The sequence below is a fragment of the Mustela nivalis genome (assembly GCF_964662115.1).
Source record: "Mustela nivalis genome assembly, chromosome: 2".
Lineage (NCBI taxonomy): Eukaryota > Metazoa > Chordata > Mammalia > Carnivora > Mustelidae > Mustela > Mustela nivalis.
In genome coordinates this window covers 114,247,958-114,270,121 of record NC_139021.1, presented here as the reverse complement: position 1 = coordinate 114,270,121, position 22,164 = coordinate 114,247,958, and the positions used below count along the sequence as shown (strand labels likewise).

General features: G+C 48.1%; 1 protein-coding gene across 50 annotated transcripts in view; it reads right to left on the bottom strand.

The window, feature by feature from the left end:
* Positions 1-22,164, bottom strand: part of SGMS1 (sphingomyelin synthase 1) — a 265,194-nt gene that overhangs the window by 52,736 nt on the left and 190,294 nt on the right. For 2 of the 50 annotated variants that reach the window (XM_082720995.1, XM_082721023.1), the window contains exons 1-2: positions 10,855-10,957; positions 9,097-9,148 (exon numbers count right to left, since the gene is read on the bottom strand). The exons of 42 other annotated variants lie outside the window; for them this stretch is intronic. The gene's annotated coding sequence lies outside the window, so the exon portion shown is untranslated. Of the gene's footprint in view, positions 1-1,264; positions 1,320-9,096; positions 9,149-10,854; positions 10,958-11,648; positions 12,658-18,010; positions 18,209-22,164 lie in introns of those variants that run through there. 6 more of the 50 variants (XM_082720991.1, XM_082720993.1, XM_082720994.1 and 3 more) reach the window with 6 other exon arrangements.

The window sequence follows — 22,164 nt, the reverse complement described above, 5'->3', positions numbered from 1 at the left end:
TGACAATAAATAGATTATGCTCTTGAAAACTCATATTCTCTCACCTATAAAAAGAGAATAAATCCATAAAATACATCATCAAAAAAATTCATTAAAAAATAAATATCCTCTTAAAAAGAAATACAGCTAGGATTTTCAGATGGGAAAACATACATCCTTTAATTATACCGCTTTCTCCTTTAGTAGGAAAAGATAATGACAGGAGCCACACTGACTTAAGAACTTAAGCATGCAAACATGCAAAAGGAATGCAAAAGAAATCAGCCATCCAATTGTTATGCTTAAGGAGAAGGTTCAAAGAGGTAGCTCAGTTTTTTTTTCTTTGCCACAGGCAAAGTAAAAAGAAAATCCAGAGTTAACACCACAAAATGCAAAACTGAACGTAATCAGAGAAAATTTATAATTTCATATTTACACAATGAATTAGAGTAAAAATACGACTTTACCCTCCGAATTATAAACACAGTCATTTCCCACCTAAAATGAAGCCCTCCCTTTTTTTTCAAAGTGACCAAAATCCCCATAGGGAGGACGCTGGGTCAGGTTGGTTAAGAGTGTCACAGTGGGGACACAGTACCATCCTGGGCAACAGGACACCTTACAGGCGGTGCCCAGTGGCTTCAGAAAGAACAAGAATGAGGTTCTTTATGGATGGACTGTTCATTCATCTGAAGTCGCAGCTGAGGCCTGGCTGGGGCAGGAGAGGGGAATCAGGCCGACCAGAGCAAAAGGATGGCGAGATGGCCTGTCGCTAAGCACCCCATCCCTAACAGAGCCTGGCCGCTGGAACAGAGCTGCAGGCGTAGGTCCTATGCTGTGTTTTTTTAATGCCCAGATCATGGAATGCTCACTTCCACCCCCAAATTCTGCATGCGTTAACAACCTAAACCATTTGACAAAATGTCAGTATCATGTCCAAGGAGAACATTATGTTATCATAACCTGAAAAGCAGGCCCAGCTCATTAAAAGCATTTCACCGTCTTGTCAAATGAGTTAAGGATGCAAACTGTGGGATCAAACCATTTCACTTCCAAATGTCACAGGTTATTTCGGCATAAAAGAGAAACAAGGAGCAAGGGAAACTATGGATTTCATTTGTAAAAGGACAAAACAGCAGTCGTGAAGATCGAAACTGGAAAATGACTAAGAATGGCAATTGTACCCTACATTTGGGAAGAAAGAATCTCTTGATAAGGAGGGTATTTAGCAACAAAAAGTGCCAAAAGCGGCTTTCCAAATTATTTCTGAAAACTACGTTCTTACCAGTAAGTAACAGGGGCGGTCCCGTGGGTGGCCATACCATTTCTGTATCTTGTTCCACGCCTATGTTGGGGGAATCAAGTTACACACAGAACGTAAGGTCCTCGTCTAAAATAAGCCCTGCTTGTGCTGACCTCGGGCACGTTCCAGAGACTCCCTGTCCATAAAGGGGACTTGGTCAGCGGTCAGAGAGCACATGACCCACGCACCCTGGCAAGGGCGACAGGCACTGCAACCACGCTGAAGACGCATGCTCAAATTCACCTTCTATTTATACTCGTAATGAGCTTTTCTCTTTGGTATAAACAGAGCCACACTAAGAGCTAAGGACTGAAAATTATCCATATCTCTAAGAGCCCAGGCACATCATGAAAATAAAACCATTTACTAATAAGCATGTACTAAGCACTGAACAGTGTCCGGGACACTCCGGGAGCCCCAGGAGCACACACCACGCTCCTGCCCAGCGAGGTTCCTCTGGCTCCAATAGTAAACACTTGTTCAGCGAATGAGCACATGGAACCATGACTAGTACCTCGTGTATCCACACTTACTCGGAACTGACCCTGGTGACGGTTACCACCACGAAGCAGTAGCAAACCCGTGTCCACAAGAACGGCAGAATAAGCCACTGAACCCAGAGTTACTTCGTTATTCCCTGAATGAGTATGAGTTTTGTTTGACAACGCCCCGCTGTCCCAGGCAGCCATTCTTAAAAAGCCGTGAGTATCTCCCACGGTGAGAACCGATGATCCGGGTAGAGCGACGCGGAGAACCCGACAGGTAGGATAAACAGAACCGAAAGTACCAAGAGTGTGGAACAGGAGATAAATACAAGGAATGCATGTAAGGTTCAGCACGAGCAGAAATAATCAGACCAGGGAAGACTATCGCAACCTTCATGTAAGGCAATGTGACGTTCGTTACCAAATCCACATCCTACTTGTTGTCGCAGAATTCCTAAGAATCCGGCTTACAGACTTATTAACAAGTCAAGATGTTGGTTCAGAAGCATTCACTGCAGCCATGAGGGTAGAGCAGAAGCATCGAAACCTCCTTCATCGTGATCTGGATAAAACAATGTGGAACCTCCTCACCACAGGCCACACGGTTATCAGAAGATGAGGTGCACCTGTGGTTGCCAGCGTGTCTGTGACATGGAAGTGTGGATTATTTTCATTCCGAAATGTATCTGGGGGGCGCCTGGGGGGCTCTGTTTAAGTGTCCAACTCCTGACCTCAGTTCAGGTCTTGACTGAGTTCTGAGTTCAAGCCCCACTCTGGGCTCCATGTAGGGCATGGAACCTACTTAAAATAAATAAATAAATGAAATAAAGTAAAACATATGTATTTTGCTATATAGATGTACACCCACGTGTATAAGCATAAAAAGTCTACAAGTACACACAGTCAGAGGCTATGGGACAGCGAGGCTGGAGACTGGGGCGGCGGGGGGGGGGCAACGGCATCACTTGTCCGTATGTGATTTCTATGCAATAATCATGTACAACTCTGTGCTTGAAAAAAAAATAAACATGACAGAGAGTACGAGAGGACAAGGAGAAAGAGAGAGGGAAGGGAGGAAAGATTACTGAAGAATTCTCAAGTCCAGCCAGTCCCAGACTTCACCCTCCCTGGCCCCCGCCTCTTCGTGGGGCTTAAAATCCCCTGCATCTTTGGAAACCCATCCAACCCCATTGGCAGTGGAAACGCTGGTCAGGATGAAAGGAAAATGGAGCAGACCCTGGCCCAGTCCCCCCACAGGCTCTGCTAACCCACCCTGTCCCAGACTGAGCTACCTCAGAGTGGAAGACAGACCTTCTCTCCTTAGATCCTCTGGAACTCCTGAGGTCAAAACTACTAGACATACATATCTGTGCCTTTTATACTAGGCCAACTTTACATGGTGGTAAGCTTGGGAAAATAAGAGCTGAGATTACATTTAATTGATTTTTGACCTGTGGGTCTCAGCTGGCCTCAGTCCATCTCTGGGAAGAGTCCTCCGATACAACAGGACACCGACCAATGGAATCAGTACCCTTAATGAGCAACTCTACACTGTGATAAACGGTCTTTCTGGAAAGCCTGCGAGGATACGGAAAGATACACGTGATACTGTGTGCTGCCGATTTTAAGCAAGCTTCTGTGCGGTCTATGTACAGCTCAGTCGTGGTTTTGTGATGACTGTATCATAGAGAGATCTACACGACCGGAAAATGAGAGTTTGGGTCTACATGCCAAACTCAGGACAGTTACTCCCGGCGACTTAACCCCCCCCACTTTCCTTCTTACAGCTCAAAAATTTCGTATCATGAACCCTTAATATTTTTCTCACAAAAGACTGTAAAAACAGATTGCTGTTTTTACAGCAACACACACATACACACATACATCCCTTCTTCCACCCCACCATCCCCCCAAATCCCAACACACCCCCTTATCTTCTGTTATCAACAGAGTCCTATGAGCTGCCAGACTGTCTCGAGCGGACAAGATCTAAGTTACAGCAAAAGTAGCCCGTGAGATCATTCTGGTCTCATGGACTCCCTAGGCCTGACACCCTGGGCTTCATTTTTATGAGCTGCCAGTTTCATCACAGGACCATGGGAATCACATGCCAGTATCAACAGCACCACCGTATGCCGGCTGAAGCAGGCTCGGGCACAGAGCAACCTGCTTCCGTCGTTCCCAGAAACACCAAACACGTGGAAATCGAAACAGCAAAGGTCAAGGTCTTCAGAAGCGGGTTATTAAGTCTAGCAGGAGTTACAAAGTACAACGGCTTCTTACCAAGAAGGAAGAAAGTGCTTTCTAAAAAAGCAAAATAAAGAAAACTGAATGCTTATAGCTTTTATTTATAGGTACTTTATAAGCTATAAAATTATCGGATTCTCTCAGCAAAAATTCTGGCTAAGTTTATTGTACCTCTATTTTACCAGGGAGGACGTGGAGGCTCAGAAAGGGGTTCCAGGTTAGATCTTTGTACCACAGTTTTAATACTATTATATCAAGGAATTATCCAGAATTTCTCATTGAGTTATTGAGATGAACAGAGAGAATAATCCACCTCTTCCTTTATTAAAAGGACTTTTGTTGCAATTTTAGTGTATCAGAATTTTAAAAATTCATACAGGATTTTCTTTCAAACTTGTATTCTCATGTTTGGCCTGAAGTTTTAGAACAATCTTGTTTGTTTGTTTGTTTGTTTGTTTGTTTATTTAAAGATTTTATTTCTTTATTTGACAGACAGAGATCACAAGTAGGCAGAGAGGCAGGCAGAGAGAGAGGAGGAAGCATGCTCCCCCATGGAGCAGAGAGCCTGATGCGGGGCTCGATCCCAGGACCCTGAGACCATGGCCTGAGCCGAAGGCAGAGGCTTAACCCACTACACCACCCAGGCGCCCCCAATCCTGTCTGTTTTTTGTAAACATGTTTTTTTCAAACCATCAATCTTTTAATCAAGCAAGACAGAAGGATGATTTTCTTCTTGTGTCATTTGAATTAAACGGTGTAAACATCACACGTGTAACCGTGCCAACTCTGCAAGAAAAACCTGAAAGAAACACCAAGAGAGAGGAACGCAGTATATGTAATTTGGAGACACAGGATATAGAAATTATTTGGAAAAAAGATCACGACAGCCTTATAATGAACAGTTTCCACATCCTTGGTAAAAATTATGTAACTTTGACTTCGACTGCGCTTCATGTGATTTTTTAAAATTGCCTTAAATATAAAATTCTCTTAAAACTGTTTCATATACACACAAAACATATACATACCTACATATATATATATATACATATAAAATTCTACATTATTAATGTGCACTGCTTTTTTCTCAACAGGCACAGATACTCTTTTCTGACTGGAGCGTGGCCGTGGTTGCTATCTCTCAAACACACACTTAAACTTGAAGCAGCCACAGGCCTGGTGCTTCCAGTAGGCGCCAGAATGTCCCAGAACGGGTCTGAATTCTCCCTCCTTCCTTCGCTAACAACGGCTGGCTACTGTTTGTGTGATCTTGGGCAGGTTACCGAACATTTAAGTTTCTTGTTTTCCTCAACTCTAAAATGAGAATATATACTATCAATCTCAGGTGGCTAAATAAGTATTTTCTTTGCCTTTTTGTTGTAAACAATGTGAAATGTAGGGAAAAGCTGCAGTAATAGCACAGAAAATGGAGGTGTACCCTTTACCCAGTTTCCTTTCTGTGAACAACTGAGATGGCCAGAGTACAGTTATCAACACCAGGAAATGAATGCTGTCGTGCCCTCAGTGACCAAGAGATGGACCTTGTTTACACTTCCCCCATGTCCTTGCAGTGCCCCCTCCCCTCTGTCTCCCCCAACATGTGGTCCGTCCTCTATCGGTCTTCACACTTCCGGGCCTTGACCCCACGGCCCGCAGGAGGTACCTGGAAGGGTGTCTGTCAGATGCTCTCTCCGGGTCAGCTTGAGGTTGTGCATTCTGGGCAAGAACACCTCAGAAGCGATGCTGTATCCTCTTCAGGGCATCGCAGGACAAGCTGACGTCCCCATGTCTTATTACTAGTAATGCTCGCAGGTGGTAACCTCGGAGAACTGTTGACAAGCCACGGTTCTAGCACACCAATGGCGACTATGACCATTGCAAGGGTCAAGCTAAGAACACAGATTCTGGAATCAGGGGGATGGGCCTTCTTGTGCCCACTCCATCAGTTCCTGCCATGTGACCACAGGGTGGTTGAACTCCCCCACCTTCCCTGGGTGCAGTAGGGACGATACCACCTAAGAAGTTGTCACAAGGCCATCACAAGGTTCTGAAGAAGACAGAAGGAGAAACACAGGTAAAACACTCAGTGCCTGGAAAGTCTCAAATGTTCCATCAAAAGGTGGGTCTGGGGCACTGTTGGGGGAGGCTGGAGGGCTGGGGTGGGGGCTGAGAGATTCTCTCTCCCCGTCGTCCCCTACCCTGACTTACATGCTCTCTCTAAACAAAAGAAAAAAACCCTAAGGCCCTTCTTTAGCACACTTCTGCTGTGCGTGTGAGAGGGAAGGTCCATGCGGAGCAGAGCCAGCAGCTCATCTCTCCCTGCAGCAGGCTGCGGCGGGCTGGCCCCTGTTGCTGTGGGAGTTAAAATCTATGATGAGACAATCCCCCATTTAGAAGACAAATCTAATCCCAAAGGAACCAGAAAATAAACTTTAAACAAATCCTGAGGGGTCTGGGTATTCAAGCTGACACCTGAAACACTTCTCCATCAGAGCCTATGAAGAATCGTAAAACCAATCAATGCACCATGGCCTCAGCCTCGGAAAGCCACGTCCAACCCACAAACAGGTGAGAGTAACAAGAGACACACTTGTACGCATGACAGACGGTATGACGTCCTGCAGCTTAGCTGTTAATTACCAAAATATCAGAGCAACGCATGTGTTCTCGGAGCAAACCCACCTGCCAGACACCAACGCTCAGACTCCCAGGGGCCCTGGTGACCTCTAAATGACTTTGAAGAGCCCTGAATGTTCAGAGGGCAGTTTAAGCCAAGAACTGAGCAGGACCAAGAATCCAAGGCCATGGGCGCCTGGGTGGCTCAGTCGGCTGCGCATCTTGACCTTTTATTTCGGCTCAGGTCGTGATCTCAAGCCCTGCGTTGGGCTCTGCACTGGGCATCAAGCCTGCTTAAGATTCTCTCTCCCCGTCGTCCCCTACCCTGACTCACATGCTCTCTCTAAACAAAAGAAAAAAACCCTAAGGCCCTTCTTTAGCACACTTCTGCTGTGCGTGTGAGAGGGAAGGTCCGTGACTTGCTTTCTCGCTTCCTACTCCCACCTCCTGGCAAGAAGAGCCGAGAACAGCTAAGTACTCCGAGTTTACTAGGACCTAAGCTTTTTACAGACATGCTCACTGAAAGCAAAGCAATCCTATGAGAAAGAGTAAGAATCCCTATGAAAGGGTTAGGACCAAGGCCAGAGATGTGAGCTGTGGTGCTTGAGGTCACACGCCAGAGCAGGGTTCTGAGAGCGGGCTCCAACCCCGTGTGCCCTACACTCAGGGGTGTGTGGCCCCAAGTGAGGATGCTGTCCCTTCCCTTCTCATCACACTGGGCAGCAATGCCAACAGAAGATTCCAAAATGTGTTTTGAGTTCCTCAAAGGCACTGTTACCACACGCCTTGTTACCACAAATTCTTCTCCCTTCCTTCCCTGCCACCTCGGGGGGCATGCTCATGGGTCACCACCACTGGGGGTTCCAAGCACAGGGTCCACCCGCCTCGTCCACTCCTGGCCCAGGCTCGCACATTCACCATCCCCACCCTTGCTCCACAGCTGGGAGACAAGAGCAGATTTCCTGTCCAGAGCCCAAGCTGAGGACAGACTTCTGTCGTCTCAAGCTCCATCTGTCATACAGACCATTCTTGAGCACAAGTCACACCTGTGACAGCGGGGGTCACATTAGGGAACAAACCGCCCAGGAAGTTCCTTCCACACAGTGTCGACTTCCCAACCTCTCAGGCAAAGGCACACAAACATGACTGTGATTCTTTCTGAGAGCCCGTCCCCAGCTCCTACCTTCAGCTCCCGGGTCCCAGGCTCTGAAGAGCTCCCAACCTCCACCCCAGACACAGCCATGACCTGTTCCCCCAAAACACGTTTACATGAGTCTGTGTGAACAGGCTTACCTCACACTCCGTCGCTGCTCACTACAGAAGCAGCACGTCCCTGCGTGCCAGATTCCAACCCAGACGCGCTTTCCAGGGCAGACGGGTGGGAGGTGACCCAGCCTCCCCAGCCCCGGCCTTCTGATGACCTGTGCTAACCGTTTGAGGGGCGTCCCTCAGGAATTTAAAAAAAAAAAAAATGCAAAACTAATTGTTAAATGAAAGAAGTGAAGGGGAAAATGTCTATGTATTGTAGCACACCATCTGTGTAAGAGACACACACAAAATACTGCTTGAGGGCTTCAAAGCAGTCCCCGCAGACCAACCCGGGGGAGCAGACCTGGGCAGCGAGGGTGGGACCCACCCCGTGCCTGGGGACCCTCTCTGACGGTCCGAATGTGGAACCACGTGAATGTATTGTCTACTCCAAAGACTGGTTATGTAAATTAAATATCATAACAGAAAATGTGCTGATTAAAAGTCCCAAAGCGTGCCTAGCACAGAGCGGGCACTCAAGGGCTACAAGAGAATGAATGAAACAGTGAGTCTAAGTGGCTCCATGTAACGGGAACGGGCTGTCCAAGTAATCTACGAACACAGTGCAGGAAAAGAGAAAGGCGCCTCCGACCTGATCTTCCAGTGGAATGGTGTCAGGAATGAGGGAAAGAGTGCAGACGTCATCTGGCAACTAGAACATTCTGAACACTTTCTCCCATGACTCCTATGAGCAGAGGGAAGACACAGCCACCCTAGGGTCTGGGTGCACGGGCCTTAGGGCCCCTACTGTAAGAGAGGCAAGACTTCATGTTTACAATTTACCATAAAACCACACCTAAATTCTGTGTGTTGCCCTAGAATACAATCACAGTGAGCTTCACACAAAACCATCCCCTTTGCCTGAATCGACAAGAAATAATGTGTTTATCACGTTACTTCACACCTCTTGACCCACCACCTCCTATTTGGGGGATTCAAGCACCTTCATTTGAAGATCACACTCTAACTGAACCTTTCAGATTTACAAACTGGGGCTTCGAAATGCGTCACCCATGGTCACACAGCGACCTGACCCGTGGGCCCCGTGTGTGTGTCCGCGTCCCCACGTCTCCCCACGGGCCAGCCACCACCAGTTCCCCCAGATGAAGGCCCCCTGGAATCCCAGCAGGGTTTACAGGCCCAGGATCAGTGACAGACCTGCCCTTCCGTGGCCTCTTCACCACGTGTGCTCCGCACAGTGTCCCAGTGCCTGCAAAACACGGAAGAGCTCACAAGCCCCGTGTCTCAGCAGACTTTGTACGAAACTTTTTGTTTCACAAACAAAACTGCTTCTGAGCACTTCCTTAATTATTTGGTGGCATCATTTGCATATTTGCAATTGGCATCACTTGCATACTAATTGCAGATCTGCATTTTATTTATGTGTTAAAACCAAAACCTCTGAGAACACTTGGCTGACCACCATTTTGACTAATTTAACATTTGAAGCAGCACAGCTTGCCAGGTAACATATTCCATAATACACATCCCCCCGACCCCCAATTTTAGCTGGCTCTCTCTTAACTTTTTCAAAGTAACTTCTTATTGAAAAATCAGATTGACCTATTTTCTATAAAGAATCCCTTGACTAATAAACCACGGTTAAAAGACCTGCACCAAAATTATGTCTGACTCTTACTCAAATGGTTGGTACTTTAAGTCTGTGTAATAAATGAACGCCTGCACTGTGTTTTACAAAATTCAGCTGCCGCAGGAAAGACACTTCAGCTGGAAACCAATTTTAACTGATGAAATAAAAATTATCTTTGTGAGAAACAAAACAGACAAATTTTGAAATTGCTGCTGTAAAAATTCCCCAAATAGGACATAAACTCTGAAGAATCATTCTATTCCCTTGGGGAATTTTAGCCAATAAAATATTCACATCTAGACATTTTAAAAGGAACTGGGAAGGGGCACAAGGGGCACCTGGGTGGCTCCGTGGGTTAAAGCCTCTGCCTTCAGCTCAGGTCATGATCTCAGGGTCCTGGGGATTGAGCTCCGCATTGGGCTCTCTGCTTAGCAGGGAGCCTGCTTCCTCCTCTCTCTCTGTCTGACTCTCTGCCTACTTGTGATCTCTGTCTCTGTGTCAAGTAAATAAAGTCTTCAAAAAAAAAAAAGGAACTGGGAAAACCAATGTTTGCACCAAGTTCGCACGGGGGTGGAGGCACGTCCACACAATGTCTCTACTGGACCAACGACCTCCAGTTCCCAGGAAAAATTTCAGGCATGTTAGGCTCAAATGAATTCCATCACCAAGGTAAACCTGTGCGCCAAGGTCAAAGTGGCAGCGGTCATGGTCAGGGTTTGGTCAGAGCCAAGGAGAGAGGTCATGGGAAGAAACCAAGGTCATGGGGGTGAGACTGTGATGGCAGGAATCTGCCCCAGAAAGGGGTGCTTGCACCCCTGGCCCTTCCCCAAGCACCTCCAGCATGTGGTCCACCGTTCTGTGCATTTCTCCAACATCTGCCACAGCAATGTTCAAGAGCAAAGAAAAAGCCATGCTCCTGTTTCACAATAGGTTCCCAAGCAACTCAAATCCCTCCGACACAGGGCCAGGGGACCCGAGAACTAACGTCAAATCAGTTGAGTACTGACCCGGGCAGTGTTCAACACCTTTCTCACCCAGGGCTCAGCAGTCGGGCCTGATGAGACAAACCACAGGGAAACATCTCAAAGCCAGGCAACGCTGCCCAAAAGAGATTTGACTACACGGTTACATCGATAGCATTCTGCTCCGGGAACTACAGAACTAAGACAAGATCCAGCCATGCTCCCCAAGGGGCGTCTTAGGGTTTCTTTAAGGTTTTCATTACTCAACACCAGTCACCAGGACTTCGGTTTGGATCTACAACTTCCTAAGGAAAGGCCTCGCCTTCCACTTAACCCCACCAGCCAGGGAGGCCGCAGTCATACCTCTGGGTTCTCCCAGTAACTTCATGCCACCGAGGCTGTCCTCCTCAGGGTCCCTGACAGCCAGCCCCTGAGCACTGCGCAAAGGGCGCGGCTGCCAGACACGTACAACTTTACAGCGTCAGCAGGGGCACAGTCCAAAAGTTATTTCAGGAACAAGAGAAAGAAGAGTCAACAGACAAAAAGTAAATAACTGGTAACAGACATGAGAACTAAGTGTTGGGGCAACATGATTCGATGCCTGAGACTGACTTTGAAATACCGCCCTCCCCATCCCAGAACCATAGATCAGAGACGGCCGTCAACACTGGGTGATAAGGATAAGGAGGTCATTTTAGTCTTCACTTCACTTCCTTAAAAATTGTTTGGAAAAACTGCAGCAAGAAAATGGTTTTTTAAGCTCAAATTTAGTAGGAACCCAGTTTGTTTTTAAAATAATACATGGATATGCACAAAACCAGAAAGTACCCAGAAAAAAAAAGAAAAATAAACGCACCTACAAATTTCTGTGGCGCGGTAGGATGAAACCAAAGGGTAAGTCAGCGGATTCCACACCAGCTCGGGTGAGCGCCAACACTCCCAGCACACAGATCTGTCCTGCAAGCCTCACGCATTCACCACCAGTTATGGGAGCCAACACGTCTTGATGGCACTTACCTTTCTCAGGTGGAGAATATGATGATTTAACACACATACATATAGTAAAACCAGCATCTCTTTGATCACCTGCCCTTATGCAAGATATTCCCTGAACAAAGTGCAGCCTGACCCAGATGGTACACCCAAGTGTCACCCACCTGTCACCCCACACTCAGGTGGGCCTTCGTCCCCTAGCTCTTTGCTCAGAGAATGAGGACATATGTCTGGTTCCTCTACCAGAAGATGCCAGGGCTTGTCCACCAGAGAAGAGAAGGGCAAAAATCAGACGCTGATGGGGAAGACTGCCCCCCAGGAGACGGATGACGGGAACCAGAGGAAGTCCAAACCACCACCTGGCGTTGACTGGGAAGACGCCCACGGAAGCTTCAGTTGTGCGGTCCACTCCCTCACTAGCTCCGTCTTCCCAGCACTGAAGACGGACGTGAGTTAGGAAACACCACCGCAGACGACAGGGAGACACTGTTCTAGAAACTCCACTTGATAAAGGTACTGAGTTCCAAGACCAATGACCCAGGACAGCTCCACAGACCTTTCCTGACAAATGTCCCTCAATGAGAAAAAAACATTCTCTTGGCAGAATGGTTTTCTATCAGTGTGGACACCCAGGAGCGCCCGCGGAGCAGCAGAGCCCCTGAAGGTTCGGCAGGTGAGCCGATAAAGGTCCAACCCCCAAGCCAAGGGGATTCTTTCAATCTTATGTCCTCAGAACACTAGTCATCCTATGCTCCCAGAGCATGGTACTGATTACCCGAAAGTTCAGACTCCTGACCTTTATCACCTGAGTCACACATCCTCTTTATATGGACACTACAAAAGCAGGGGGAAAACTGCCACATCCGCCAATCCTCCGGCCAAAGGGTAAAGCAGGTACATCCCCTTCTCATTACCTGTCCACTCTCAGTTTTTTTTTCTTTTAAAGATCTTATTTATTTATTCGACACACAGAGATCCCAAGTAGGCAGAGAGGCAGGCAGAGAGAGAGGGGGAGGCAGGCTCCCTGCGGAGCAGAGAGCCCAATGTGGGGCTCAATCCCAGGACCCTGGGATCATGACCCAAGCCGAAGGCAGAGGCTTTAACCCCCTAAGCTACCCAGGCACCCCTCTCTCAGCTTTTAAGAGAAACTTTTCTTTTTTTTAAATTTAAATTCAATGAGCCAACGTATAGTACACATCATGAGTTTCAGATGCAGAGATCAATAATTGATCAGTTGCATATAACAGCCAGTGCTCATCACATCACGAGCCTTCCTTAATGCCCCTCCTCCGGTCACCCCATCGCCCACCCCCTTCCCTCCAGCAATCCTCAGTTTGTTTCCCAGAGTGAAGAGTCTCTCATGGCTCCTCTCCCTTTCTCCTGACTTCCCATTCAGTTTTCCCACCCTTCTCCTGGGGTCCTCTGCGCTGGTTCTTAAATTCTACATATGAGTGAAACTGTAAGACAATTATCTCTCTCTCACAGCCTTATCTCACTCAGGATCATCCCCTCCAGGGTCCATCTGTGTCGATGTAAACGCTGACAGCTGAGTGATACTCCACCGTATAAATGCACCACACAAGAGAAGCTCTTCTTCCAAACTGACCAGTCCCTACCTGACGGATGATGCCAGTCCTAGAAGGTTTCCCATTCTGCTTTGGACCACGAGTCCCTGACCCCAATCTGTAACTGGTCTGAACCTAAAGATCCAAGTGCTAGAACCTATAGAGTCTGAGTGCCCACTTCATGAATCCTACAGCAACACGCCTATCACAGGCTACAGGAATTCTTCCTTCCAGGAAGATGAGTCCGGGACAGCCACCCAGGTGACAAGGGCACAGTGCTGACTCCCACCTGACGCCTCAGATGATGCTCTTTCTGTTCTGGACCACAGTTTATGACTCATGACAGGGCGGAATTTGTCCAGACTCGATCAAGAATCAGAGCCACTAGCCCGCTCCTGTTGCCGCTGGGTTATCCATTAACTGTCCAACTGTGGGTTTTCTCAGAAGCTGTGGTCTTTGGATAGGTCTGGACAAACTCAGGGGCCAGGCACTAGGAAATGGACATACAAGTAAATCTGAGGTTATGTGAAAATAAACACGCAAAAGCAAAAAATGCCCATTCTTTAGAGCTAACCCCTGCTTCTCATTTAGGTCATGTCTGAGTTCAAGGGCAGGAAAGCTAATCAAGTTTGACTCCAACGTTCGGGCTGGGAGAGCTGCTGTGTTCTAGGCTTTTGCTTTTCCTTTAATGCCAAAGAGGTTCGCAAGTAATAACTGGTACGAGCCTTTCCTGCGTGAGAAGAACAGTAACTGAAGTTAAGGGCCAGCTCTTAAAGGAAGTCAAGTAATGAACCAAATTAACAAATCCCTGTATGGGCTAATGACACTTCATGAACTAATGACAGTAGGCAGAACAATGCTGTCACCTGCGTGGACGCCTGCCAGCGTTCACAGCACCGGGGTGGGGGGGGGGAGCCTAGCAGTGGCACCTGAGCAAGCCGGGAGGGAGCATGGGTTCCCAGTGGACCACGGCACCTCTCCTGCTGGTACAAAGATGGCGGGGGACAGGACGCCCCGCTCTCCCCAGCCATATAGCTACATTTGTGTGATCACATCCCTGGTAACACCTTCAAACGAGCACGCTGGATGTGGGCAAGTCAAGATGGGATTTGCAGTAACAATCAAGCAGAACAAGCTGCTGGGGTTGTCCCGGGACCCCCGCCATGAACAGTTCCTTTCCCCACCACGGGGCAGTTGTAGTCCAGGCCCTCATGACACTGGACGGCGCATGATGGCTGAGCACCACTCCTTGCCACAGCTGCTGGCCACCACCAGCCTGACCAGTGGCAGATGATGCTGACTGAGACTCGGTGACATCGGCCTCCTGACCTGTCCATGCGGGCTGTGCCTCTTTCTGTCATTACCTGATTCAATTCAACATTAACCCACGAACTGGAGTCTGGAAACCAAGTGAGCAGTTTTTATACAAATGAAACTCAACGCTTTGGGAAGGCAGGACAAACAGAACGAGCTAGAAGAGACAGGTGCCACCCAAGGTGTCTGAGACCATGTTAGTGTCCTGAGGGGAAAGGGGGGCTTCGAGTCCAGGTGGGCTCTGTCCCGGGCCGCTCTGGGAAGCCGCTGTGCTAGCAGCCCTCTGAAGGAATGAGGACCCAGCACTGTTGGTGACACGGGTCAAGTATGCTTCGCGGGGAGCGACAACACGGAGCAGCATCAAGGGACCCACATCCAGAGACATGGCCCCAACACCACATCAAAGACTGGCCACTTCTCAAAACCATTATCTCCAGGTTCCATAGATGCTTGTGGTGGTGTATGCCATTTTTCCCTACTCCACCATTCACGAATTCATCATGAGACCACAGGTGCCAAGTGTACTCGACAAGACTCTCGAAGGATCCACACCAAGGTCTGGACCCTCGTATTTCCCTCTTTCCCTGATGAAGATCTGGAACAAGAATAAAAGGGGTACAGTTTGCCCTGAGGAAATCTCAGCCCCTTTCAGTGGCCAGTGTCCTCCAGGGTCTCACTTCCCTAAGCTCCACAGAGCAGGCACCTGGTGTGCCCCATCTGGAGGCCAAGGTTAAATACCACCTCTTCTCTTTTCTCTGCATTTTCAACGCCCATGAGCTCACACACGTGCCCAGCCAGGCATTGAGCAAAGCAAGGCAAAGGTCAATTCAAACGATAACATTCCTTGTCTTCCCCAGGATGCTTTGTTTCAGATCAATCTATGTTCACAGATCTATAAGAAGCAGGAGTTCAAGCGTACACAAAGAGGGAGTAAAAAAAAATTCAGGACCCTGGAAGGGGGGGATATACTGGAACCAGAGGGTGAAGGAAAAGGCAAATCGGTTACAAAGTAGAAAGAACTAGACTTAAACTCTATGATACTGGGAAAGTTAACCACCTTTCCAAGCCAATCTCCTTGTATATAAAATGTAAGGACACTGTAACCACCTACTTCACGGGATTAAATGAGAGAAAGAGTTGCAAAGCACTTAGTACAATCCAGGCACAGAGCAGGTGCTCAGTAAATCGCGGCTGCCTTCAGTACAGTAGGACCTTCTCTCATCCAAGCCTACACCGGACCCTAGATGACGTGATTTTCCCCATCTTCCCCCTCTTGACTTAAGAACTCAAAGATTCTCTTCAAATCAGCCAAGTCCCCACACCTCTGACTCTCCAAAAGCAGCAGCTCTGAGACTCCATTACAAAGAAAGCTCTGAGGAGCAGCGCCTGGGTGGCTCAGTGGGTTAAAGCTTCTGCCTTCAGCTCAGGTCATGATCCCAGGGTCCTGGGATTGAGCCCTGCATAGGGCTCTCTGCTCAGCAGAGAGCCTGCTTCCCCCTCTCTCTGCCCGCCTCTCTGCCTACTTGTGATCTCTGTCTGTCAAATAAATAAATAAATCTTAAAAAAAAAAAAAAAGAAAGAAAGCTCCGAGGAGTGAGGTGAGATCACTTGTAAGACAGGTCTCGTTCCTCAGAGCACTCTTGGGAGCTCAGCAAGTAGGGACACTCAAAATGTGAACATTACTGGCTGATTTAGGTTATTAAACTGACTCAAAATTACTGTGCACTAAGCTCAAGGGCAACAAACACACCCACACCCATCGGTTAATCCTCTCTACATCAAAATCCCTGACCCATTCTCTCTGCAGTGAATCTCATCCTCTGAGTTCTCTGGCGTGGCTGGTGGATTTGGATCCAAGTTGTCCGCTCCGCAGACAGCGGGCGATCATCCCAGCCATGGCCTCTGACACCAGCTGACAGCCTGTGTGGGGGAAGGGGCCCCATGGGTCACCGGCAGCGCCTCCTTACACTGTCACTCCCCAGTTCAAGGAGGATCCTGAACCTTGGATCACGCACATCCCCCGTCAAGCGAGATGAAGATGGTGAAGGGTAGAGGCGAGTCTAGTTGTGACACAAGCGCAGACAGCCGTGACACACCACAGCAGAAGGTGGGAAGGTAGGGAGGTGGGGGGAGGGGGGACACAGCTGGGCCGATTTTTAACAACAAGCCAGCCACACACACATGAGGTCCCAGCCCTGCCCCCTTCCACAAGAGAGAAAAATCTATGTTTAAAAGTTCTGAAGACACGTGTCTGAGTTTATTTAGATGTCTGGGTCTCTCTGCCTCTGTGCACGAGTTATCTTTACTGAATAAACATCAACATGGGTTCGCGGCTTTGAGGGCAAACACAAGCTGAAGAGTCTGCCTTTCCCAAAGATGTGCCAAAGATGACAAAACACAATAGCTGTCACCAAAGCGACCATTCAAGTTCCAGAGGTATTCGAGATAAATCCGTTCTTTCCTTTAAGGAAAAGCTTTCTCCTCAGATGTTACTGATTCACAGAAGCCAGGAAATACAAAGGTGTGGAATCTATGAGGGGGTGGTAGGAATAGAACCTGCCCCAAGGGGCTTCCGTCAGAGAACTGTGACCTGAAGCCCTGACATGGGAACGCCTTCTGCATGTGAGACACATTTCCAAAGCCTATGCACAGAAACCCTACCAGGCCTGGGCGCTTGGCTTGGATATGCTTGCAAATACTTCACCATCTCGTCAAGAGCATACTGTGTGTGTGGCTCTTTCATTCATAAATGTCGCAGTCCTGTTACTTTTCTACTCTCTCTGAGCTTCTCGAAAAACAGTCTTTGGAAAATAGTCATTATTCACCTGAAACGGTAATGACAAATAAATACGTATGCACCTCAAATGGAAACCCCCCGCCACCGATTAGATGTGAACAATTGGGGTCGTAACAGCCCCCACGCGCAGGGAACACGCATCCAGAACACTTGAAGGAACTGGCAGATACTGAAAAGTTAATTACTGCCATGAGATCATCCTAAATTTTTAAATTATCAGCTTTTAGGTCAAAATGGTTTCTGAATGCTATGCAATCACAATTTTAATTTTTAGAATTTTTAGATTGTTTAAACACCACAAAGTCGTTCAGCCCAGCTGCATGCCTTCTCTAAATGATGGGAATCACCCCCCACCCCACGTGCCCTGACATGGTTCTGGTATCACTTTCCAAAGGTGAGGTTCTGGTCAGTTCCTGCCACATTACAGGCAACCAGCATGTATTCTCAATCGAACCAAGCCAAGAATCTCAATGACCATCAAGTCACCACATGAAGAGAAAGCTGAAAACCATCCCACAGTTCTCTTTTGATACAGCAAGTATTGCTGAGCAGGCCTTGTGACCACATACACGTGCATATGTGTGTGTGCACATGTGTGTGACTCGTGTACACCTGAGTCCATGCATGTGTGTACACATGTACACACATGTACATGTATTGGCACACATAGGGTACACACATGTGCACGCTGTGCAAGGCATCATCTATGTACATACACACGTGTGCATGCACAGATATACACATACGTGCTGGGGAGAGACAGGGTTTGCCCACCAATGTGAAATCAGGGATTTGGAACTCTGGGCCCCGAAGGGCTCAGAGGGAGTGTCACCAGCTACGCGGACTCTACCTGGATATGTTCCCTTTAACCGTTTTCTCTTACTGGAGAGGAAGGTGAGTCCGGTGGTCTAGAGATGGCTGCAGTTTTAATCTTGGCTCTTCTGGTTACTGGCTGTGGGGTCTTGGGCATGTGACCCAGCCCCTCTGTGCAGCAGCTTCCCGCCTCCACAAGCAGGAGGGTAGGAGCACGTCCATGAGCCCGTGAGAATGAATGACATGTGTCATGACTGCAGGCCCTGAGAATCATGCTCCCCGTCGGCGCTCAGCAGCATGTGCACCCATGCCTTCTCAGTACGAAGAAAACATGAACCAAAGCTTTCTTTCCGTGAAACAAAGTATGAGACCAGTGACAACGACTTCTTGTTCCAAGTGTGTGCAACGTGAGTGTGCGAGCAGCAGGGGCTGGGCACCGGGCAGACACCAAACGGGGCTCAGAGCCTGTCTTCCGCCGGTGCTGATGCAACTGGCCTCCCCGCGGGACCCAGCGAGACCAGAGGCTCAGGACGCCGTGACCGACTCCTACTGCGGACGCCACCACGGCAACTGCGCTGCCCTGCAGTGACAGTAATTAGCACGTGTGACCAGACCGGCGGCAGACTCCTGAAACACGGCAGCTTCAGATAAACACTTACGCCTAGTAATTGACCTCATTGGGACTTGTGGCCTCACTGTGAGGCAGGCAGCAGAAACCAGGGTCAATCACCTAGTCTGGAGCCAACAGCGGGGAAATGCATGAACAGTCACAGTCGCACAAGCACAGCAGACCTCTGCCTCCCTGCCATTGCCAGGTCCTAAACATGCGCTGTTTCCTGTATCTTTCATTGGAGGAGGGGCTTGAAATGTCAGCATCCATCCCTCAACTCCTTTCCAAGGTCACCCTATCAAGGGGCCCAGCGCCTGTGACACTGTCGGATCCATAAGGACACTTCCATCTGCTGAGTGATCACCATGGACCTGATTCTTGTCTTTCTCTATCTGCAGTAGGTGTTTTCATCTCTGCTTTTACAAAGTAAGAACATGGGGGCCTGGAGAGATCATCTTCCTTTCTCAAGGACACCTGGAAGTGGCAGCAGCATCAAGAATCAAAGGCAGATGGGACACCTGGGTGGCTAAGTGGGTTAAGCCTCTGCCTTCGGCTCGGGTCATGATCTCAGGGTCTTGGGATCGAGCCCCGCATTGAGCTCTCTGCTCAGCAGGGAGCCTGCTTCTCCCTCTCTCTGTCAAATAAATAAATAAAATCTTAAAAAAAAAAAAAAAAAAAAGACTCAAAGGCAGAGACGTCTGTTCATCTGTCCGTATGCAAAGCTTCTGGTTCCCAACCGACGTCCTTCCCAACTGCCTCACACTTTCTATTCTGGCTGCAAAGCATTCCTCCAAAAAGCCTGTACATCCCCCAGAATTCATACCCGCTAACCAAACATACAAGACACAAGTTGCTGAGCATTCCTTGAACTGCAGGCTTCATACAACAGTGACAGCTGATATCAGCATTTTATTTTTTACTGGTTCTGTTTCTCCATGCCTGTCCTGTTCTCACCAGGACACCACGGTCTCACCAACAGACCCATCCTCATCCTTGCTGGACAAAGCACAGACACGGTTGCTTGCAGAAACTCATTTTTCCAAGTAGCGTCCATCCGTCTTCGTCAGCTATCCTCCAGTATGAAATGTCGAAGGCAAATGCACAAATGAACTTCTGTCAGCCTGATTTAGTCACTTTGATTTATAAGCCATGGCCAAGGAGGCAGGGCGGACAAGGGCAGAACCAAAAAATCACATGCAAGCTCCCTCTGACGGAGCCAGAGAGACCTTTTCTAGCATCTCTATTGTTCATATCGATGCACTGTTTAGAGAAGACAACAGCCATTATAGAACCAGCAGGAATTTGTCGGATCGAGGCTCACTAATGACATCACTCACCAATTACTTCAGGAGCCTGTATTGGGGGCTTTGGAAGCACTGGGATCATTCCGACAGCAGCTGGTGCGTTCAAGTTCTGATGTCCAGTCATCTGTGTGTTGAATACAGACGAACAGCACACTCCGAAGTCCAAGCTTAGCACCAGCTCTCTCAAAAATCAACCCGTTTCATCAGTGCCAACTTATGGTACAGCACGTTCAAATTAACAGAACCAACAGCCCTCAGAAAACCACGGGGAGTAAATGAAGTCATCGGACATCTCAGCTTGAGTCCAACGGCTTGGGAAGGAAGCTATGGTCCCTCTAGAAATGAAGAGTTATTGATATCTTCAAGGAGCGACACAGCATGTCCACAGAGAAGACACTGTATCATCGTACTGTCCCTTGTCCAACACCATGAAAAAGCTCTTCCATGGAGGAAGCAGGGAAGTCGATAGATAGAGATTACTTGAGTTGTCAGGAGACCTTTCAGCTCTGCTCTGGAGGGATTTAATTAAAGGAAGAACTAGCAAGATATTTACCCTGGACTCAGGCTGCATCACAGTTTACGGAGGATGTGACAAGCCTTCGCACACCCTGTTCCTGCTAACCACAATGTTAAATTTTAGACGTTCAAAGGAGAAGCTTGTTCCTTGAAAGAATTTGAAGAGAAATCCTTCTCTCGTGCTCTCATTATTTTGAAATTCAATTTTTTACAATACAGCCCGAAAGAGCTCCTCATCACAAGGGCACTGATGTGATCACCTGTCCCTGGGGATGTAGATGGTCATGGCGGGAACACGAGGAGATTCGCCGGAACAGCACTTGGATGCTTGGCCGCAGGGCGCCATCTCCACGGTCCAGCCTCTCCACCCCGTCCGGTGAGATGAACCGGGTGACGAAGGCAGGGCCTGGACGTGCTCCGGACCCTGGCGCGGCAGCGTCAGGCATACGAGCTCCCCGTGCCGGCCCCTCCCCGCTGCCAGGCTTCCTGCTCTGCCTTGTCTGCATCCACTCATCCCACGTGCTGCCGCTCACTTCCGGTGCGTTCACTTCCGGTGCTGCCGTCGGCGCTGGGCATCCAGGGGCGAGCAGCGCCCTCCACTCTGGCTCCAGGAATGACATCCCCAGGTAGCTAAATTTAGATGTTTGTAGACCTGGGCTCGCCTGCTCTCAAGAGGCCCATAAGTTGCTGAGGGCCACAGCCAAGTACAGGGGGAAGGACACCAGCACCCATCACTCCTTCAGGGCAGTCGTGGTGTAAATAAGATGCTTCAGGGTCTCCAGGGCCGTGGGACATACTAAGATCTATAGGCGGAATCATTTGTCTCAAACCACAACCACTCAGTCTTAAAAACAGCAGAAGGCATGGCCGAGTCTTCTCAACCCACATGCTTTTTCCATTTCTTTTTCAAAGAAATGGGTGTAAAAATCTTTACACCAAAATAAAAACTTTTTAATGAGCATTTTCAAAAGATAGGATATAACATGAGAAAACACACTAGTAACACATATGAAATGCAACTAGTTTTCTCTAATTTAAAATGAGCTCACAGAAGTCGATGTGATAAACACAAGACCCCTACAGGAAAGGAAAGGAGGGAAAAGAAAATGGAGCGGGAAGAGAACACAAGCCACGCACAGAAGCAGGCAACTTACAGAAAGAAACGCAATGGGGCAGGGAACCTACGAAAAGACCCTACACCTGTAATTAAAGATCAACAAGTCAGAGCAAAGAGACATTTTTAACTTAGCAGACTGGCAAAAACGCCAAGTCTGGGGACGGGACAGTGCTGGTGGGGGTGTGGGAAAGAGACAACCATGGAAAAGAAAATCAGTCTGTAAATTTCTGGAGTGCAATTTGGTAAATGTCCGTCAAAGTTTACAATGCATTGATCCTCTGACCTAGCAATCTCACTGTTGGCATTTAATCTGCAGATATATCAGTGAGATGTTTATTTGCAAAGAGGCAAACCATAGTGACTCCAACAGCTAACACAGCACAGCTCCTTCCCATAAACATCTGGCAATTACTAAAACACCCAGGGATAAGATACAGGTGAAATCAGTTACTGCCCCTCCATATCCATTACTGCACATAATGTATCAAAGAGAATAAGGCAGATCCGTGTGTGCTGAGGGACAAGATCTCTAAAAATATAATCGGAAAAGGGGGGGGAGGCTATAGGAAAAATATGTATAATTAATCCCTTTATTAAACAACATAAAAAGCAGAGAGCCGCAGATGCAGATATGTGCCAGAAAC